Genomic DNA, 19,867 nt, shown 5'->3' with positions numbered 1-19,867 from the left:
TGTCACATATCCTTCAGAAATCATTCTAATATGCTGATTTGCTGCTCAAGAAACATTTATTATTATTATTATTATTATTATTATTATTATTATCATCAATATTTAAAACAGTTGAGTACAATTTTTTCAGGATTATTTTAATGAATAGAAAGATCCAAAGATCAGCATTTATCTGAAATAAAAAGCTTTTGTAACATTATACACTATACCATTCGAAGCTTGCAGTCATTATAATTTTTTTTTCCTTTTTGGGAAAGAAATTATATAATACTTTCATTTAACAAGGATGCTTTAAATTGATCAAAAGTGATGATAACGACATTTATAATGTTATAAAAGATTTCTATTTCAGATAAATGCTGTTCTTCTGAACTTTCTATTCATCAAAGAAACCTGAAAAAAATTCTACTCCGCTGTTTTAAACATAATAATAATAATAAATGTTTTTGAGCAGCAAATCAGAATATTAGAATGATTTCTGAAGGGTCATGTGACTGGAGTAATGATGCTAAAAATTCAGCTTTGAAATCACAGGAATAAATTACATTTTAAAATATATTCAAATAGAAAGCAGTTATTTTAAATAGTAAAAATAGGCCTATTTCACAATATTACTGCTTTTGCTGTATTTTGGATCAAATAAATGCAGGCTTGGTGAGCAGAAGAGTATTCTTTAAAAAATATAACAAATGTTACTGTTCAAAAACTTTTGACTGGTAGTGTACTTAATTGCAGGCTTGTTAATTATTCCTGAATAATTCTCACTCCAGGCTGAACTACAAAGCTGGCAGCCCTGTTTGAAGTAAGTTGACGTTTTAGGTTCCCTGAACAACATTTACAAAATTCACTGTAGCCTACAAGTTAATGTTAGATCTTTTGCTCCAACCACTGGTTAATGAGGTGATAGAAGTAAGAGAAATAAGTTTCAATATACTAACATTTGAAGTTACGGTAGGAATGTATAGCTAATGTGGGGTAATGTGAAGTAATCAGCAATCGTAGGATTTATTCATGCTTTTTTTATGCCAGGTTGGAGTTATACACTGATTTTCTGTCATGGTCTATGGAGACTCCCTGAATTAGCCTTGGCCACCAAATGCATAAAACTCTAGCTCCACCACTGACTTCCAGAACAAACATTTACAGATAATGTACTCACCCCCTTGTCATCTAAGATGTTCATGTCTTTCTTTCTTCAGCCGTAAAGAAATAGTTTTTTGAGCAAAACAGTTCAGGATTACTCTCCATGTAATGGACTTCTATGGTGCCCCCGAGTTTGAACTTCCAAAATGCAGTTTAAATGCAGCATCAAAGGGCTCTAAATGATCCCAGCCGAGGAAGAAGGGTGTTATCTAGTGAAACGATTGGTTATTTCTAAAAAAAAAAAAACAATTTATATACTTTTTAATCTCAAACGCTCGTCTTGTCTAGCTCTGAGTGAACTGTTTTTTTCCGGTTCATGACAGTTAAGGCCTGTTCACACCAAGAACGATAACTATAAAGATAACTATAAAGATAACGATATAAGTGTCCACACCAGCGAACGATATCGTCTGTTTATTCTAAGCGCACGTTCGTCTGACGCTTTAAATTCTCGAGCTCGTGATAGCAGGATGGATTCTGATTGGATGTCAATGTTTGTATCGTTCATCAGGTGGAAAAAAATCGTTTTGAAAGTGATTCCAACGATATCGTTTCTCTGTGCCTTAATCGTTATAGTTGTGGTGTGGATTCTGCTATTCTTTAATATTGAGAACGTTTTTTAGAACTATATCTTTATCGTTATCTTTATAGTTATCGTGCTTGGTGTGAACAGGGCTTTAGGGTATGTCGAAAAACTCCTATTTCATATTATCCTCCAACTTCAAAATCGCTGTTTTACCATTTTTTTGTAAAGGGCGTTTGACCTTCTTTGCATGTTCACTTGGGTCGGTACTTCTGCAGCGATGTAGGACGATTTTGAAGTTGGAGGAGAAAATGAGATGGGAGTTTTTCAACATACCCTAACGTTTGTGTGCCAGTAGCAGCTGCACACTGCGTTGTCTTCTGCTCATTCTTAAATTTTCTGTTTTATGACAGGTGGTGACTAAGGGCAAATTTACACAATAACAATTGTGCTAAAAACAGAAAACTTTTTCCTTTGTCATGGATCCGCGTAAAAATACTAAAAGCGCTGTATTATACATGCCAGGCCAGTAGTTGGCGATATCACTTTGGAAAGAAACACTATGTGCATGTGCACATACCTATAGACTGAACACGTAATATGTATGCGCAGGACAGCACATTTTTCACAAATCCGAGTTTTCGTAGTTTACACAGAGACGATAACTATATCGTTATCAAAAACCTGCACTTTAAAATCCATTTTCAGGCCCCCAAAATGCCATTATTGCCAAAACGCATAAAAAAGTTTTTAGTTTTTAGTTAAAAATGGTGTGAGGTAAATGGCCCCTCGGGTGCAATACTGCCACCTACTGTGCTGGAGTGTCAACCAAATTATTTACGATATTTTGATATGTGTAACATGACATTGATATATATATATATATATATATATATTTATATTAAATATCTCTGTCATTATCAATAGCTGTATAGCTCAACACCCCTCTTTTGAACCCAGCCTAGTGCTGTACAGATGCTTTGAAACATTGATACGATTTAAACACACAAACTCTTCTGTGATGCAATGGCAGTTTTTTTCTTTAGCTTTTGACGCTTGTTCTCTTTGAAAGATTGTGAGGTTTCTGTGAATGGGTTTAAAATGAAGCTGGCTAACCGGCATGGCGATGTCTTGTGAAGTGATGCACGTCCCGCGTAAACATAAACACAGACTCCATCTGTTTGGTGGCTTGCTGTGGTCTGGGAAGCAGTGTGAAACAGAAGAGTTCACACGCGGCACAAAGAGACAATTATGGGTCGCGCTGGATGGAGGAACAGCGGGAGAGAGGAGAGCGAGCGAGAGATAGTAGAGGCTTGTCTATCCCTGATGGGACGAAGATGTTCTCCTTAAGTGTCACCCTCTTCCCACTGTATCCAAGACAAGCAGTCAATGTGTCCATTAAGCCTGAATGAATACATACCCACAAGCACAAGATCGCATTCACTGGGCCCATATTCAATTAGTTCAATGAAGTAAATGTTGTGTGTTAAAATAAAATGTGTTAAAAACGAATAAATAAATAAATTAAAAACTGATTAGGGGACTGTTCGCATATCTATAACTTTTTATACATGTAATTTAGAAAGAAAAATATAAAGCAAGATGGTATCCATATCTAGTAATGTGAAATTTTGATCAGATTTGAAATCTGATACAGCAAAATTTAGGATTTAAAATAGAATTTAAACCTGGACCTAAGCAAAGTTTTAGACAAATTAAAATTAATCTTTATGATGTTTTTAATTTAGCTTTTTTTATTTGCACTATAAAACTGTAAATAAATCAAATTAAAAATTTTTAATTTTAAAGAAATTAAAACAAAGAAATATCATGATGCAAGATGAATAAAAAATAATTAGTTTTGCACTATTTTTTGCACTGTAAACCTGGAAATAAACAAAGTTTTAAGATTTTAAATAAATTAAAACAAAGCAACATCGTGATGCATAAAGAAAAATAAATGGCTAAATATGAATTTTATGCTAATGTTTATTTATTTGTTTTATGGATAAAGTAGACTTTAAGTGTGTGTAATTTTTCTTGAACTTTGGAGCACTTTTAAACCAAAGCTTTACCATTTTTTCCCTAGATGGGCTGATAAGAGACACTTCATTCCTCAGTTTGCAGGTTTTTGGAGTAACTGTTTACCTTAAATTAAGATTTTGTACCAGCAGTCCTGTCCGAAGGCAAAGTTGTTTTATCATCAATAATGACGGTGCCAAAACATTCAAATATATCAAACAGAGGACTACATTTATCTTTTGACTTTTCTAAACATTGTTATAAAGCTCTCACATCCCTACACTGATAACACAGTTGGGCTACATGGTTACAGCAAGAAACCTCTCATCATCATCATCATCATCATCATTTACCATGTAATTGATGGAAAAACAAAGAACTTGAATTAATTCAACCACAAATTCCTGTTATGTGCTCTGGCAATCAGCTCTCTCCAACACCCTCTGTTGGGAATTACACTTGTCTGGAATATGAGCAAACAGGTCACACTCAGAGCATTCCAAGATTCAGAACTTGGGAGAGTTTTGAAAAATGTGCAGCTGTGTCCAGACAGTCATTAAATATGGACGCCTGCAGCAATGAACTTGGAAAATGAATTAGATGGTTAGGAACTGATGTGAAGTAAAAAAATAAATAAAATGAACATATTACAGTGACAGCAAATAAAAATGAATGGTGTTTGTGTGTATGCATTAATATTTGAATAACAGCATTTGCATACAGACTTATTGCCACTGAAAAATGAATGGATGTGTGTGTGTGAGATATTAGAGCATCAGCATCTGGTGAAGGCTTCTCACACACCAGGTGTGGCTGTTAGCTCTTGTGCTGCATCAGCACATAGCATGGAAATATGAGAGCATATAATATAAAACACACATACACAAGCGCACACACACTTTGCTTAAATAGCTTTGAGGCTGCAGCATGCCCTTTAAAAACACCTGCACATGATGGATGTAGATTTGAACACATATAACCAGTGGTCAGCATATGGCTAGGTCGATGACATGATGCATACTTTTTTGTCTGGATTTATTAATTTACTCAAAATGCATTAAAATGCAATTCATGCATGCAATAATACCTCATCTAGGATTTGCATGTTTTTAATTTCATTTATATATTGTGGGTAAAAGTTAAAAATGTCAGGGTGATACAGCTATCCTGATATCATGATGAAGAAAAAAAAAATAAATTAATGACATTTTTAAATAGAAATAGAAAATAAATTTTAACTTCATCTTTTATTTCTTAGAAAAATATAAATATGAATCTACTATTTTGAAGTAGTATTGATATTATAACTAATATTATTTCATTATAAATGATCTCTTGAAATAATAGATAATTTGACCCTTTTTATGACAAGGCAAGGTTAGATTTGGCTGTTAAAAATGCCATGTGGTGTGATTCCCAAAAACAAACAAACAAACAAAAAAAACGTAATAATTAATGATGTTGATAAACACTTTTTACCTTGAAAAATAATTAACATTTTATTTTTATAAACTTTTTAAATACTTATTGAAAATACATGTACTAATGAAATGAATGAAAGTTACATCACATGATATTTATAAAGTCATTAAATTACATCTTTTCACAAAAATAGTACAAATTATTCAAAACAATATGAAACCAATATTTCTAAGAACTTACCACATTTATAAAAAAAAATTATTTAATTAATTTATTTATCAAGTCCCTTTTTATCGTCAAAGCTCTTATATATCATTGAACCGGCTACCGATTTTATAATAACTCATTACATTTACTTGTCCATAAGACATGCTCTGCCTGAGGGCTGAAAATACTTAGCAGCCTCCGATCAGTAATGAGAGGAACATACTCAGGAAGGTGACTTGAGCAATAAATTGCATTTGGCTTTCACTTGTCATGCTTTTGACCATGAACGCCCCGCTGACTGTAACCACACAGCATGCTTTCCACCACAGTCCAGTCTCTGTCATTTCATTGCCTTCACAAATAACTGGATTTGAGGTTAGAGGCATGTTTATGGTTAAGTGAGTCTGGACCGAGCCACTCACTGTACTTGGAATGTTCTACCACATATTTTTCTACACATGATAGACGTCACATGCCACATAACAACATCTACATTTACACCAAGAACACACATGTCAGGACGAGTTATTGAAAAAAAAATCTCTGTCCACATGAAAACGCAAACGCATGCTATGAAGCACTGTCAAGAGCATGCCAAGCCAACAGGTGGTGATATAATCTCAACCGTAAAGCCATGTTGGCCAATCAGAAGCCTGAAAAAGTTTCCAGTAGGAGGAGATAACAGTGCATGCTCCGACGTCTCAAGCCAAAAACTCCGGTTTCGCTGTCTACACGATAACACTGCAACCGGAGTTTTTGAAAATCTTCACCCTGGCAGGAGTTTTCAAAAATGTTCGGTTTCAGTGACCTGGTACTGCGTTTGCGTGTGGACGAATGGCCAAACCGCGTAGAAAAAGCTGCGGTTTTGAAAATAACCGCGTTCGTGTGGACAGGGCCTTATTTGAGCCAGGGTGAAGATTTTCAAAAACTCTGGTTGCAGTGTTATCGTGTAGAAAAGCGAAACCGGAGTTTTTGACTTGTGACGTCGGAGCCTGTGCTGTTATCTGCTTTTCTGGAAACTTTTTCAGGCTTCTGATTGGCCAACATGGCTTTACGGTTGAGATTATATCGCCACCTGTTGGTTTGGCATGCTCTTGACAGTGCTTCATAGCATGCGCTTGTATTTTCATGTGGACGGAGATTTTTTTAAATACGGAAGAAGGAAAAACTCTGTTTAAAAAAATACCCGTGTACGTGTGGACAAAGTGGCCAGGACAGTTTTTGGATTTTGGACTGAAGACACTTGTCCCAAACGTGTTGTCAAACACATTTTTCTCAGGTTCCTCTGACCTGGCGAAAACACCAGAAGAGGAAGTAGACAGAAAAGCCAATTTACTTTTGACTAGATTATTCATGATACTTCTTACAAGTAATTATTCTTCCTGCAGAGGTTTGTATGGACATATGGAAAACAAGCTCTTAGAGGGGCTGAAACTTTAACCACATGTAGATGAGATTCAAATGAGGAGCCTGACTGACAAATGTGTAGAGAGAGTTTGCCCCCTGGTGGACAAGAGTTACGTTGACATGCATTACAATCACTCCGTTCTGCTCTGGAGGTCCTATGGGAAGACACTTATAAACTTCCTGATTTGTAGCTTTAATCAAATCTGAAATTTTATATGATTCCATATGTTTTGAAATCACACATTCATGGTGTTTGTGGGGCTTTACGATAAAGTGGGACTGTCTTGTAATGATTTGTGTACATCCTGAAGTCAGACTGGAGTTAGAAATGGCTTGTTTTGAAGGAAAATCAATTGCCTTAGACGTTCTCTTGCCCTTCGCTTGAGTTCTCAGCTGCTGAAATGTGAAAGTTGTTGGTCTACCAGAATCACAGCCGCAGGGTGGTGCCTCAGAATGCTCACACACGCACTCCAAATCCTTTAACATACCAAAGCACTTATTTTTTTGTGTCTATCTCTAATGGTAACTGACTACATCCATATGTACGCAAAGACTTGCCAAACAACTGCAACCTTTAAAGAACTGGCCAAACTCTGTGAACAATCTGGAGAACAGATATGCACTACCGTTCAAAAGTTTGGGGTCGGTAAGATTTTTTTTTTTTTAAGGAACTCTTTTTGCTGCGTTGATTTGAACAAAAATACATTAAACAGTAATATTGTGAAATATTATTGCAATTTAAAACAAGTGATTTCTATTTTAATATATTTTAAAAAGTAATGGAAAAGCTGTATTTTTAGCAGACATTCCTCCAGTCTTCAGTGTGATATTCAGAAATCATAATATGGTGATTTAATGCTCAATTAACATTTCTTAATATTATCAATGTTGAAAACAGATGTGCTGCTTAAAATGTTAGTGGTAACCATGATACATTTTTTCAGGATTATTTTATGAACATAAAGTTCAAAAGAAAAGCATTTATTTGAAATTGGCATCTTTTAAAATGTCTTTTACTGTCACATTTGATTAATTTAATGCATTCTTGCTGAAAAAAAAAGTATTTTCTTTAAATATATATATATATATATTGAACAGAAGTGTATGTACACAAAACAAACCAAAGCATAAGAAAATTGAATGCAGTAAAGCTGTTGGTGAACATCTCTTTGTTTGTCACTTTATTTTTATTTATTTTTTTTACTTTTGCCCCAGAACTTAACCAGTTTGATTTGCCATATTTAATGAATTTAAGTCATTATTTGCTTAAAGGCATAGTTCGCCCAAAAATGAAAATTCTGTCATTAATTACTCACCCTCATGTGGATCCGAACCCGTAAGACAGTCGTTCATCTTTGGAACACAAATTAAGCTATTTTTGATGAAGACCCTGCATAGACAGCAATGCAACTGACACATTCAAGGCCAAGAAAGGTAGTAAGGACATTGTCCTTACATTAAAATAGTCCATGTGACATTAGTGGTTCAACCTCAATTTTATGAAGCTTTTTGTGTGCAAAGAAAACAAAAATAACAACTTTATTCAACTTTTTTGTGTTCCACAGACGAAAGAAAATCATACTGGTCTTGAAAAACATTATGGTGAGTAAATGAAGACAAGATTTTCATTTGTGGATGAACTATCCTTTTAACATCGGGTGAAATCGCAACAAAAACAGAATGTAAGCGTCCAGCAGATGGCATTAGTGTTCCATGATTTATCTCTCTGTTTACCATACTATGAAGTAGTAAATTATGTTTTTTTTTTATCTGAGTGCAATTAAAAGTTCTAACTTGCAGCTCAGCATCTTTTCATTGGATTTACAATGTGATTCTTCTAGCTGTAAGCTGTCAAAAGAATAAGCCCTTTGAATATGGCAATGTCACCATTATGTCAGCGAAAGTGGCCACTTGAGACGGCACGAATGACTATTTGACAGCACTTTAACAAGCTTTATTAATCTGAGGCAGACACTTGAGCCAAAATTGCAAACAAACTACTTAATACAAGTGATCTTGTCTAAATCAACACAGATAGCCAAGGACATCCACACATCTTGTGTAATGCTATGTATGTTGCAAAATGCGAGACCACAGCGCACAATGCTTAAAAAATGAAGCCTTATTAAGCTATGTGATGTGTTTGTGATGAGGTTATTGCCTTAGAACCAGGTGTTGTTACTGTGGCAACAGGCTGCTGTGTGTGTGTAACATCTGTTTGGGCCCATCTGTTTAGGCCCGTTGCACTGGCAGCAGAGCTATTTGTCCATATGGATTAGATGATAATCAACATTTTATCTCCCTGAAATAATGTTTAATTTACAGTGACACAAATAGGACTTAATGCATCTGTGTGAATAACTCTGGTCTAAACACCTTAGTTTTAATGCATAGTTTGAGTTTGAAATACAAACACAGTGGTTTCCGTCGGGTTGGTGGGTTTTTTCCAGCCTCATTCATTTTAAGAAAAGCCTACATTTAGTTCCATGTATTAAAATCACCAAGCAAATGTATTCATATTGTAGTATTTTATTTATACTACAGACTTCCAGTCTTCTAATCCAGTAGTTTTCAACTGTTTGACTACAAGGCCACCCAACATAATATTCAAAAACCCCTCATATAAGCAGTAATATTTCTTCCAGTACGTTCTACTGTAATCATGATGAAGTGGCTTGTTTTCAAAAAGTTGTATCAGTAGGAACTGGGATAATGGCATTCATATTATATAATATCACAATATTATATAATATTATAAAATTTAGAATCTGAATCTGTTATATAATATATTAAATATACGTTAAAAAAACACAATAATGTTTGTTATTCCAGAAGTTTAACATAATTTAATTTAAATAAATGTGTCATTATGCAGCTCCCCTAGTGGAAATTTGAGAGGAAAAGAAGATTGACAAAATGTATTTTTAGGGATGTCAAAGTAAAATAAAATAAAATAAAATAAATGTTGTTTAATTCATAATAATAACTTAACACTTAATTTACTGAATATTATTACAGTTTATTTTTTCATTGCTTTTAAATGGCTCACTGTAAAAAATGACCGTGAATTTAACAGTAAAAGATTGTAAAAACGCTACAGTAAAAACCTGTTAAATGGTTAACGGTAAATTCCAGTGGGAATTGTGATATTGAGCTTAATTGAAGTATCTTTTTTTTTTTTTTTTTTTACATTACTGACAATCCTAGTTCCTAACAATTTTTTAAGATAGAAAAAACGAGTCTTATATAGTTTTGTATAGCTTTCAGACCTTATTTTAGGGGCCAGAGCACCCCAAAATCTCTCCCCCATAGTCTTCACTGTAAGTTCAACTCAGTAAACTTCTAAGTGCACTGATGAAGTATTTGCAGGCATATCTGGATAATTACATACATGCATTGTGAAATGATGCTCTGCAGCATTATTTCCTGTGACAGCGCGAGCATATGTCGTCAGTCTGACTGCTGTCTGATATTTGTCTGTTTTTCAAAGGAACTATTCCTCTTTGAGACTGATTAAGATGTTTGTCATGCTTTGGAGGGCCCAGAAGAAGCACACTCACTCGGCATTCCTCATCGACTGAGGCGTGTACTCATTTGTCTGAATCACTGCTGGATATCAACTGATAGGACGTGTATCTTATGGCAGACTCAGGGTTCCCTTCCTCTCCCTTTCCCTATGACAGACGTCTTATTAATGAGTCCTTCTCAAACTCCAGACTAAAACCTGGTCCCCATCAACATCATCTTAAAGGGATAATTCATAGTGTCATCATTTACTCACCTTCTTGATGTTCCAAACGTGTATGACTTTCTTCTGTGGAACACAAAGGAAGATATTTTAAAGTATGTTTCTCCACATAATGAAAGTCAATGAGGTCTGAAACAACACTGGACTGAATTTTCATTTTCCGGTGAACTATCCCTTTAATTAAGGCAGTGTATTTTCCTGTGACACTCTTCAGGATCTCTGCGCTCTGCCAGTGTCTTCTGACATTTACGCAATTCCATGCATAGCTGAGTAAATGTCATTTTGTGTGGATATAAACTGTTTGTCTGACATGTACAGTACCTGACAGGCGAACGCTTTGAGAAAAACGTGTTATTCTTTCCTCATGTCAACAACTGCAAACATGATGGAACTGTTTTATTAACCTCAGTATTGCTTTTGTCCCCTCGACCGATTTTTTTACCCGTCACGCAGCTGAGATACATAGATATATCTAATATAAATGATAGCACATGTTCAGTAAAGTGTGCTTTCAGTGGAAACATAAACTCATGTTACCTGATCTGACAGGTAGTGTGACTAACAAATCAATGAAACTTGTCTTTGTGATTGTAAGATAATATAATGTACATTATAATTTTTTTTGCGATAAAATACCCCTTTAATGCAACGTATACGCTACAATTCAGAAGTTTGTAGTCAGTATGATTTTGACTTTTATTTAACGAGAACAACACACTAAACTGATCAAAAGTGACAGTAAAGACATTTATAATGTTACAAAGATTTTGAGTATTAATAAATGCCGTTCTTTTGAACTTTCTATTTATCAAAGAATCCTGAAAATATTTTCGGTTTTCATAAAAATATGAAGCAGTTTTCAACGATGATAATAAGAAGAAATGTTTCTTGATCATCAAATCAGCATATAAGAATGATTTCTGAAGGATCATGTGATACTGGAGACTGGAGTAATGATGCTGAAAATTCAGCTTTGCATCACAAGAATAAATTACATTTTCAAATATATTATAATAGAAAACAGTTATTTTGAATTGCAATAATATTATGCAATATTAGCATTTTTACTGCATTTTTGATCAAATAAATGCAGCCGTGGTGAGCAAAAGAGTCTTTTTTTCTAAAACAGTAAAAATCTTGCCACAAAGTTTTGAACAATTTTGTATATTGCAAACGTATATTTCTATAACTGTTTTAGTGACTTTTTTTTAACACAGCTCTGTTGAAATACCTGATTCTGATTGGTCAGTTGTGGTATTCTGTGGTGATAACAAACTGTACTATTAACTGGCATAGTTTTATGTCTTTTGTATCACTCTTGTCTTTTTTCTAACATAATTCAAATCAATATTTCAATATCACAAAAATAAACGGCATTAGGTTGATAGAACACCCCTATGCTTTGCTTCAAGGTCCTGATTACCTGATTATATGTTGTTTGTATTTATTTATTGATTGCAGTAATTTACATCATCCTGCTTTTCCCTAACTTATTGCTGAGGTTAGTTTATTTCAGCTGGTTATTGACTCACTAAACTAACAACTATTAAGTATAGACAGCTAAACAATTTCATATGGCTTATTCAATGCAGTTGCACACTTTTTTTTATTTTTTTAAAGAAGCATAAGCATTATATCTCATATTCATTACATACTGCATATGCATTCATGTCCTTAACCCTGATGGGACATCAACATGACAAAAATAACACTGGCCAGAACAGAACAAATGAAAAATTTGGTTTTAGGATTGAAGGAGACAGATATTGCTCTGACGCAAAGGGAGAACCTGAATGGCAAGTGTACTTTAGGCAGGCGAAAGGTGTAAAAAATAAAAAAAATGACATGCTCGCTTGAATAATTAAACAGCCCCTCTCTCTCTCTCTCCCTCTCTCTCTCTCTCAGAGATCAATCAATGACTTTACTCGACCTACAAGGTCTTTAGATCTTCCAAGTTTAAAATGAACCGTAAAATGCCTATCGCAGGCAAAGGGTGGTCTGAAAGTAAAATCACATCACGATAAATAAAACAACTCCCTCGGTTTTCATACAAAGCAATACTGTGTGAGACAAAGCAAGCGTTCATAATAAGCAGTGCAGACCGGTCGGCATCAGCTAGGGAGCCGGATTAAAGATGTGCTTATTTCCTAAAAGGATTTTGACCTCTGTGTCTCTCTGACAGGAGGAATCATTAACCACTCGAAGCGCCGGCCACTGCTGCAGCCCCTCTGATGCAAATTTCATGTCAAAACATCAAACGCACTTCTGATCAAAGGTCATCTCCCCTTTGTGTAGGTGTTTGATAGCAAAATTTCTATTTCATCTCCAACTGTCATAGTGTGTTAGAGTGCGCGAGGAGACAAGGGAGGCTCTGCGCTCGGAGCACGTTGAGCACAAGTTGAGAGGAAAGAGAAAATGGTCTTTTTGACGAGAAGTTTGTATTTTGAAAATTGTTTGCTTTTTCAGATAACCGACTTACCATATGAGGGCAGCAACTGAATGATAACTTATAAAGCAATATCTCTGCAATTTAAGGTGGGTAAATCATTTTTGTCCTGTTGCAATATAGTCTTTGCAATAAACTCCTCATCTAGGTGTCTTTGTGTGTGTGTGTGTGTGTGTGTTACAGCATAACCCACAACTTAAATCGTTCTGCCGCAGGTTTAAGTCTATGTGTGTGTGGGTCTAATATCAAACAAAAATGTACAAATTAACAATCATAAATTCAGTGAAAATTTTGCATAGTTGAGCATATTTGATTAGTAAAGAATAAAATATTTCCTAAAATCTTTATTATAATATTATTAACTTTGTAATATAAATCCAGAATATATATATTATATAATTATATTAATATATATATATATATATATATATATACATTAGCATTCATATTCAAAAATTATCCACAGATATTTTTTGAAGGACCATCAACATGCCTGGCGCAGTCCCTCCAGTGTAGTTTAGCAGACGTATTTATTTCAGTCTTTGTATTACTGCCATTAAATTTGCAATGTTTGCACGCTCATTCTCTCCCCAGGTCAGAGCCTTTGCCACACAAAGACCCCTCATTAGTATTCCTTATACAACTTTGCACCAGACAGCCAGCGCTGCTTATAAAAAGCTCCTCTTCTATCACAGAGAGACACCCCCCGTACACATAGTGATGGGCTTATTTAAGCATGAGATATAGGTGTATAAATGGAAAGAGAAAGCCGAAAACCTTTATCCAACAATACAAAACCTATCCTGACTAAATCTGTTCCATTTTTTGTTTAGCTCGGATTCAAATGGAATATGTAAAGGAAGTCAAAACATCTTCGCTTTCAGAAAAGATGGATTTTCGTGCACGCACATATGCATATACGCGCACATGCCTGCTCATAAATACAGAACACCGGGCCCTGCTAACAGTTGTCATGTTGTCAGATGAAATGACCTTTACCTAAATGACTGCATGTCTCTTCACGCCACTTTGAGTGGCTTTGCATAGGTAGACGGGCCTCTGTTGGACCCCATCACATTCCTGATGAGATGCAGTGAATTTGAAAGAAATTAAAGGAATAGTTCATCCAAAAATGAAAATTTGCTGGAACTTTACGCACCCTCAGGCCATACAAGATTTAGATGAGATTGTTTCTTCATCGGAATAGATACCTGCAGTGAATGGGTGCCGCTAGAATGAGAGTCCAAACAGCTGATACAAATGTCACAATAATTAATAAGTAATCCACACGACTGGAGCATTCTTATGGATTATAGACTGGTAATTTTACCTGAAGCAATATTTTAAAGTTGAAATGCCTTAATGATGGATTAGTTTTTACAAATGCGCAGCTTTTTACTTTGCAAGATGTTGATTGATGGACTGGAGTCGTGTGGATTATTGTATCAGCTGTTTGGGCTCTTATTCTGACGGCACCCATTCACTGCAGAGGATCCTTTGGTGAGCATCTTCTTCAGGTTCTCCAAATCTGTGAGGGTGAGAAAAGTTAAGATTTTTGGGTGAATTCTTTCTTTAGCAGATTAGTGTTTGCTACAACAAGGGAAATCCTGAAAATGCTCATAAAATAATCTCCAGCACCTGTTTTTATAGCATTACAGTTAATATATTCCAGATTTTCACCAGGCAAACTAATCGGTTTATGAAATGTATGAATATTTATCTGGAACCTGAAAAGATATTAAATTTGCTAAATGTTAATGCTCCAGTATAGGGACTTTCATTTTTTTATTCATTTTTAATCATGTAGGCACTAAATGACATTTACCTTTGTTATCAATTTTGCTAAATCAAAAGATAGCATCTTTTGAAGATATCATGTAATTTCTGTTTCGTCTGAAGCACAAACCCAGTTCAGCTCTACTAGATTCCAGTCAATTCAGCTCAGTTCGCATTAACTCCAGCAGCTAACTCAGCTAAGTGTTGTTCAGTCAGCTCAATTCTGTGCAGCCTAACTAGAGTTTACTGAGCTCAATTGGTTTCAGCCCGAATAAACTCAATTTCTGCCTGATGCAAAATGCTCAATAAGCAGTATCCCCGGAAACTGCTATAATTCATTGCTTCAAATATCCAATAACATGACACAGCATCTGTGCAGCATAATCTAAGATATTACCATCTTAATCAGGACATCCATATCGCTATAAAATTACAATATAGAAGCCATTTAGGTCCACTTACATTTGCATTTGCATTGCATATATATTCTTAGAAGACTTTTTTTTCTTCTTTTATAAATAGAGGCTTTTACCCTAAGACATCCATCTCATGACAAAATACGGTACATTATAGGAGCCTCATTTAGTTCCACTTATATTTTCTTTACGCTGCATATTTTTAGCAGACACTTTCTTATTAAAGTGGCATATAGGTGATAAGATTGGATTTCAAAACTTTTATTCTAGTAAATGTTTCTGTTGTTCAGTGAACTGGGGTAAGTTGTCACAGTGGGAAAATGTAACCTATAATTAATTAAGATAAATATATAAATGACAAAATAAAAGAAATAATAAAAATAAAGAAAATTTTCTAATTTAAGAGAGTTACATGCAAAACTACTGCTAGAGAACATGTAATTGGACTTTGACTGAAATCTTATATATGTGACAATTTGCCCCGGTTTCCCCTATATGGTGTTTGCATAAAGTGTAGCAACTGTTGCATGTGAAAATTAATTGTTTTATTCATTAACTGTACACATTACTCATTATTCGTACTTGACCATTTCACAAAAACTGTGAAGAAATGCCATATTTTTCTTTGCACAATAGATGTGCTAAGTTATTGTTGAATAAAGTATTGCATTTCTTCTCATGGCAGAGACACACTGTTGCAAGGGCAGTAAAGCTACGGTGCCCTTGTTAAAGGAATGGACGCCTGAGGCTGGTTCAGATGCATCTATATCCAGGGTGTGATCTTAAGCTGGAACATTTTCATCTGACCCGGGATCAGTCCAGCCCTCTGGAAACACAGCCAGGGAATCAATCACATAGTAATGCCGACCACCCTCTCCCTTAGAGCTTTCTAAAAAACACAGCCCTCCCTCCCCCCTCCTCTGCTCTCTAGGTCAGAGTTTGTCTATTAATTTTTCTGTCTCACTCTCCCAAGGGCAGCTGGACACTTCAAGCCGCTCGCTGAGACTGTGCTGTGACCATTTACTATGATGTGTTTTGGTCAAGATAATAAGGACACTCGTGTCATATTTATGAGGTTAGCTGTGGTGCTTTCAGTTACTTCATAGCAAACCTTTTTTAAATTTAGTGTACCATACATTGGAAATGACTTGAACCAATCTAATGTATCACACAGTGGTCGTAAGAAAGCTGTAGTTTAGGGCCGTTATCAAGAGGAGACACCAGGAACTTGTTCCTGTGTCGAGATGTTCCCACTAAGGTCCTCTTTGGTGTTTGCTGGGTCATGAAAATTGGTCAGCAATGCAGGGGTTTTAATACTGGGGGCCACAAGGGGATGCATTGGGGTTAGTGGAAAATAACTTTAAAATATAGAAAAAAATACTATAGACTAATTAAACAATTAAGTATTACATTATTACTTTTTTTTTTACTAACAGCCCTTTTTAAATCCACGTTTTTCATAAGGTTTCACATCTTACATCAGTCTAATATATATATATATATATATATATATATATGTACTATACTATTTATATATGTATTAATGGAATTTTGAATATTTTAAAAATATATTATTTTCTCAAAACACAGGCATGCCAAGCAGTGTTGTTCTAAAGCTGTGTTATAATGTTTGTGTAGAAATAAAAACAAATAACTTCCATTATAGCCAAAGATGGAGTCGCTTTAGTAGTTATACGGGGCTAAATTAGGTGATGGAAAGGTAAATCCAGATATGTGAATTATGAAAGGTATTGCTTTCGGTAGGATAATCAAATGAAGCAACATATGAGAGATGGTCTATTGGATTGACTGGCATACCGTCACTGTACGGCACGAAGATCAAGTACTAAAGTTGCATTTTCTGCCTCCAGTCCTGAACTCGAGAACTATGTGATTGCCTCTGTGTGATACATTACATTGACATGATTGCTGAATATTCTCCTGAGGAATCGAATAAAAAATGAAAAAAGGCCAGAGAAGTTTCTACTGGGACCTCAGAATTCATGGCATGCAATTGGATTTGCTGAAGGATCTTTCCATGTGGCTGCAGCGATATTGATGACAGCCAGAGCTTTCACACACGGTCGCTCACTGCTCGTGCTAGGGGACTTTCTCTAATCCGATTCTGCTATTAGAGCAGGAGACCTCTCAGCCGGGGGTCCGTCGCTCTCTCCCTCGCTCTCTGTTCTCAGAGCTAAGCAACCGAACTGAGCTTCATGGGGCTTACTGCTGTTGAGAGGACACACTGAACAGAGGAAGAGAGAGAGAGAGAGAGAGAGAGAGAGAGAGAGACAATTAGAAGGATGCTAAAAAAAGCATGATTGTACAAAACTGGATCCATCAGTTTGACAGGTAGGACAAATGAGTTCCCTTACAGCAGGTTCCACTGTGCCTTATTTATTTGCATTAATAACCTGAAGGACAGATACAGTGCAGCCACTAAACCTAATGAAGTGTTACCACAGAGAAAGAGAGATAGAAACTGCGAAGAAATTAATAATGTGACATTAGGTTACATTCAGCAAGATATGTATGTGTAGGTATAAATTTTCAATTTTCGACTGTATATATGAAAAAATAAAAATCTCTGCAAGAATTGTTTTGTCTTACTCATAGTTGTCTCGGCATATTAAGATGTTTCTAACAATAAATAAATAAATAAAAATAATATTTACATACCGTGTATAAATCACAGTTTTTGGACAAAACAAGATGCTATTCTACTGTAAATGAATGAATGAATGAATGTAACAAAACTTAAATTGCATCATGTGCTAACATGTAAATTAGCTGGTTAATATGAGAACTGGATTAATCAATTAATCAAGTAAAAAACACACATACACACACACACACACAAAAAAAAAAAAATATATATATATATATATATATATGAATAAAGGTCCAGTTCTCACTATTAACTAAATATTGACTATGACTTTTGCCTTAATAAACTGCTAATTACTGCTTAATAATAGTCGGTAAGGTAGTTGTTAAGTTTAGGTATTGGGTAGGATTAAGGATGCAGAATATGGTTATGCATTATATACATATATACATAATAAAAGCATTCCATTATAGACATGGCATATCATTTAAGAAGGCCTGGCGGCTTAATCGACAAGTTCCTCTGTCATTGTGGAAACCCTCTGTAACACATTAGCTTAGCACACGATCCTCTCAACATTCAGCATTCCTCTGCAAACAAATTGAGAAATAATTGTTCAGTCATTTGAATAAGTGGCTCTCCGGCATGTATGATAACTATTGTTAAGACACACAAAGCTCCATTTATGTTCCAGGGAGGAAGATTGTTCTCTCTGTGAGATGGAGCCATGAGTGTTGGACATGCTACTCGCAGATGCTCGCATATTCATTCCACGTATGGGGGGTAGAGAGGCACTTTTTAAACATGAGGCGGGAAGCTCGGGCAGGTATTTACAGCTGCCTCCCATCGCGTTCGTATTTGCCTCATCACGGGTGGTGAGGGAAGACGCGGGAGACTGAACGGTTTCTCTGAGCATCTGCAGATGCTCTAACACGGGTCCCCAGAGGCATATAATAACCTATTACCTCCATCTCTGACTAAAACACACATTTAAACTACAATTACACCCCCTGCTTTCTCTCCCTCTTGCTTTTCATTTCATTCCCCTACAGCGTCTCCTCTGCAATTCAGTGCTGCTGCTCCGGCATCTGTGCTCCCTGTACACCTCTCTCTCTTTTTCTCTCTGTCGCTTTCCCTCTCTTTCTCTCTTTCATCAGATGTTGAAAGAAGTGAGATCGTCTCACAGCCTGAGAGGTGTTTGGTGGGTCAATTTATTACCTAGTGCAATTGCTCTCAGTGCACATTTCCTCCACCTTACATGCACACATATGAAGAGGTTTAGTCAAACAGAAAATACGTTTTTTTAACTGTAATTTCTGCACATTTCTGATTTCTTGGTGATTTAGTATTTCATGTTATTTATATATTGTATTATGGTGTGGATTCACTCTCTCATTTCATGCTAACACAATTGACATAATCCTGCATCTCAGTTACTTAAAATCACTTCAGAGGACTTCTGTATTAATATTACTGTAAAACTTTTGCAGTCAAATATGGTAAAGGAAAGCGTAACCATACTTGCTTGACACGTGAGAACAAGCCTAATTCGTTTTTGCGTTAAGCAAGTACATTTAAGCTTCCATATACCACAATCAACCATGGTTCATTGGAAAAACGTGCCTCTACCAACATTTTTGCAAAACTACAAAAATGTATCTATACTGTACAAACAATTTGCTGCAGTTTTCAGCTGAAATGAACACGCAATTTTCACACAAATTATGAGTACAGGGCAATACATTTTGTTGATTGAATCACATATCCAGATTCATATATATGACTTTTCTGATATAGTAAACTTGCTCTGTAGCTCACCTGGTACAGCATTGCAGTTGTGATGTGGAATGAGTCCCATCAAACACAAGTCATAAGTAAACAGCTCAAAGACTTGAAGCAAGCTAAAATGGCATGATTGCTTCAGTAAATCGGTGTATACCTCACATTTGTTTTTGTAAATGTTTTTTTTTGTAAAAAAAACTACCGGTTAGGTTTAGGGTCAGGTTTAGTGTAGGTGGTACATTATTTTCAAACGATTAGCATTAAAGGTATAGTTCACCCAAAAATGAAAATTCTGTCATTAATTACTCACCCTCATGTCGTTCCAAACCCGTAAGACTTTCAGTCATCTTCGGAACACAAATTAAGA

The 19,867-nt window shown here is 35.5% G+C and overlaps 1 long non-coding RNA gene across 1 annotated transcript in view; it reads right to left on the bottom strand.

Moving 5' to 3' along the window:
• Positions 1-3,770: 3,770 nt before the first annotated feature.
• LOC107753781 (uncharacterized) overlaps positions 3,771-19,867 on the bottom strand; it is a 20,908-nt gene continuing 4,811 nt past the window's right edge. Inside the window, exons 2-3 of the long non-coding RNA XR_001641501.1 lie at positions 18,553-18,558; positions 3,771-3,781 (exon numbers count right to left, since the gene is read on the bottom strand). This is a non-coding gene — a long non-coding RNA (uncharacterized LOC107753781). The remainder of the gene's footprint in view (positions 3,782-18,552; positions 18,559-19,867) is intronic.

This window comes from Sinocyclocheilus rhinocerous, unplaced genomic scaffold (assembly GCF_001515625.1).
Source record: "Sinocyclocheilus rhinocerous isolate Xijiao unplaced genomic scaffold, SAMN03320098_v1.1 scaffold711, whole genome shotgun sequence".
Taxonomy (NCBI): Eukaryota; Metazoa; Chordata; class Actinopteri; order Cypriniformes; family Cyprinidae; genus Sinocyclocheilus; species Sinocyclocheilus rhinocerous.
This window is presented reverse-complemented; position numbering and strand designations above follow the sequence as displayed.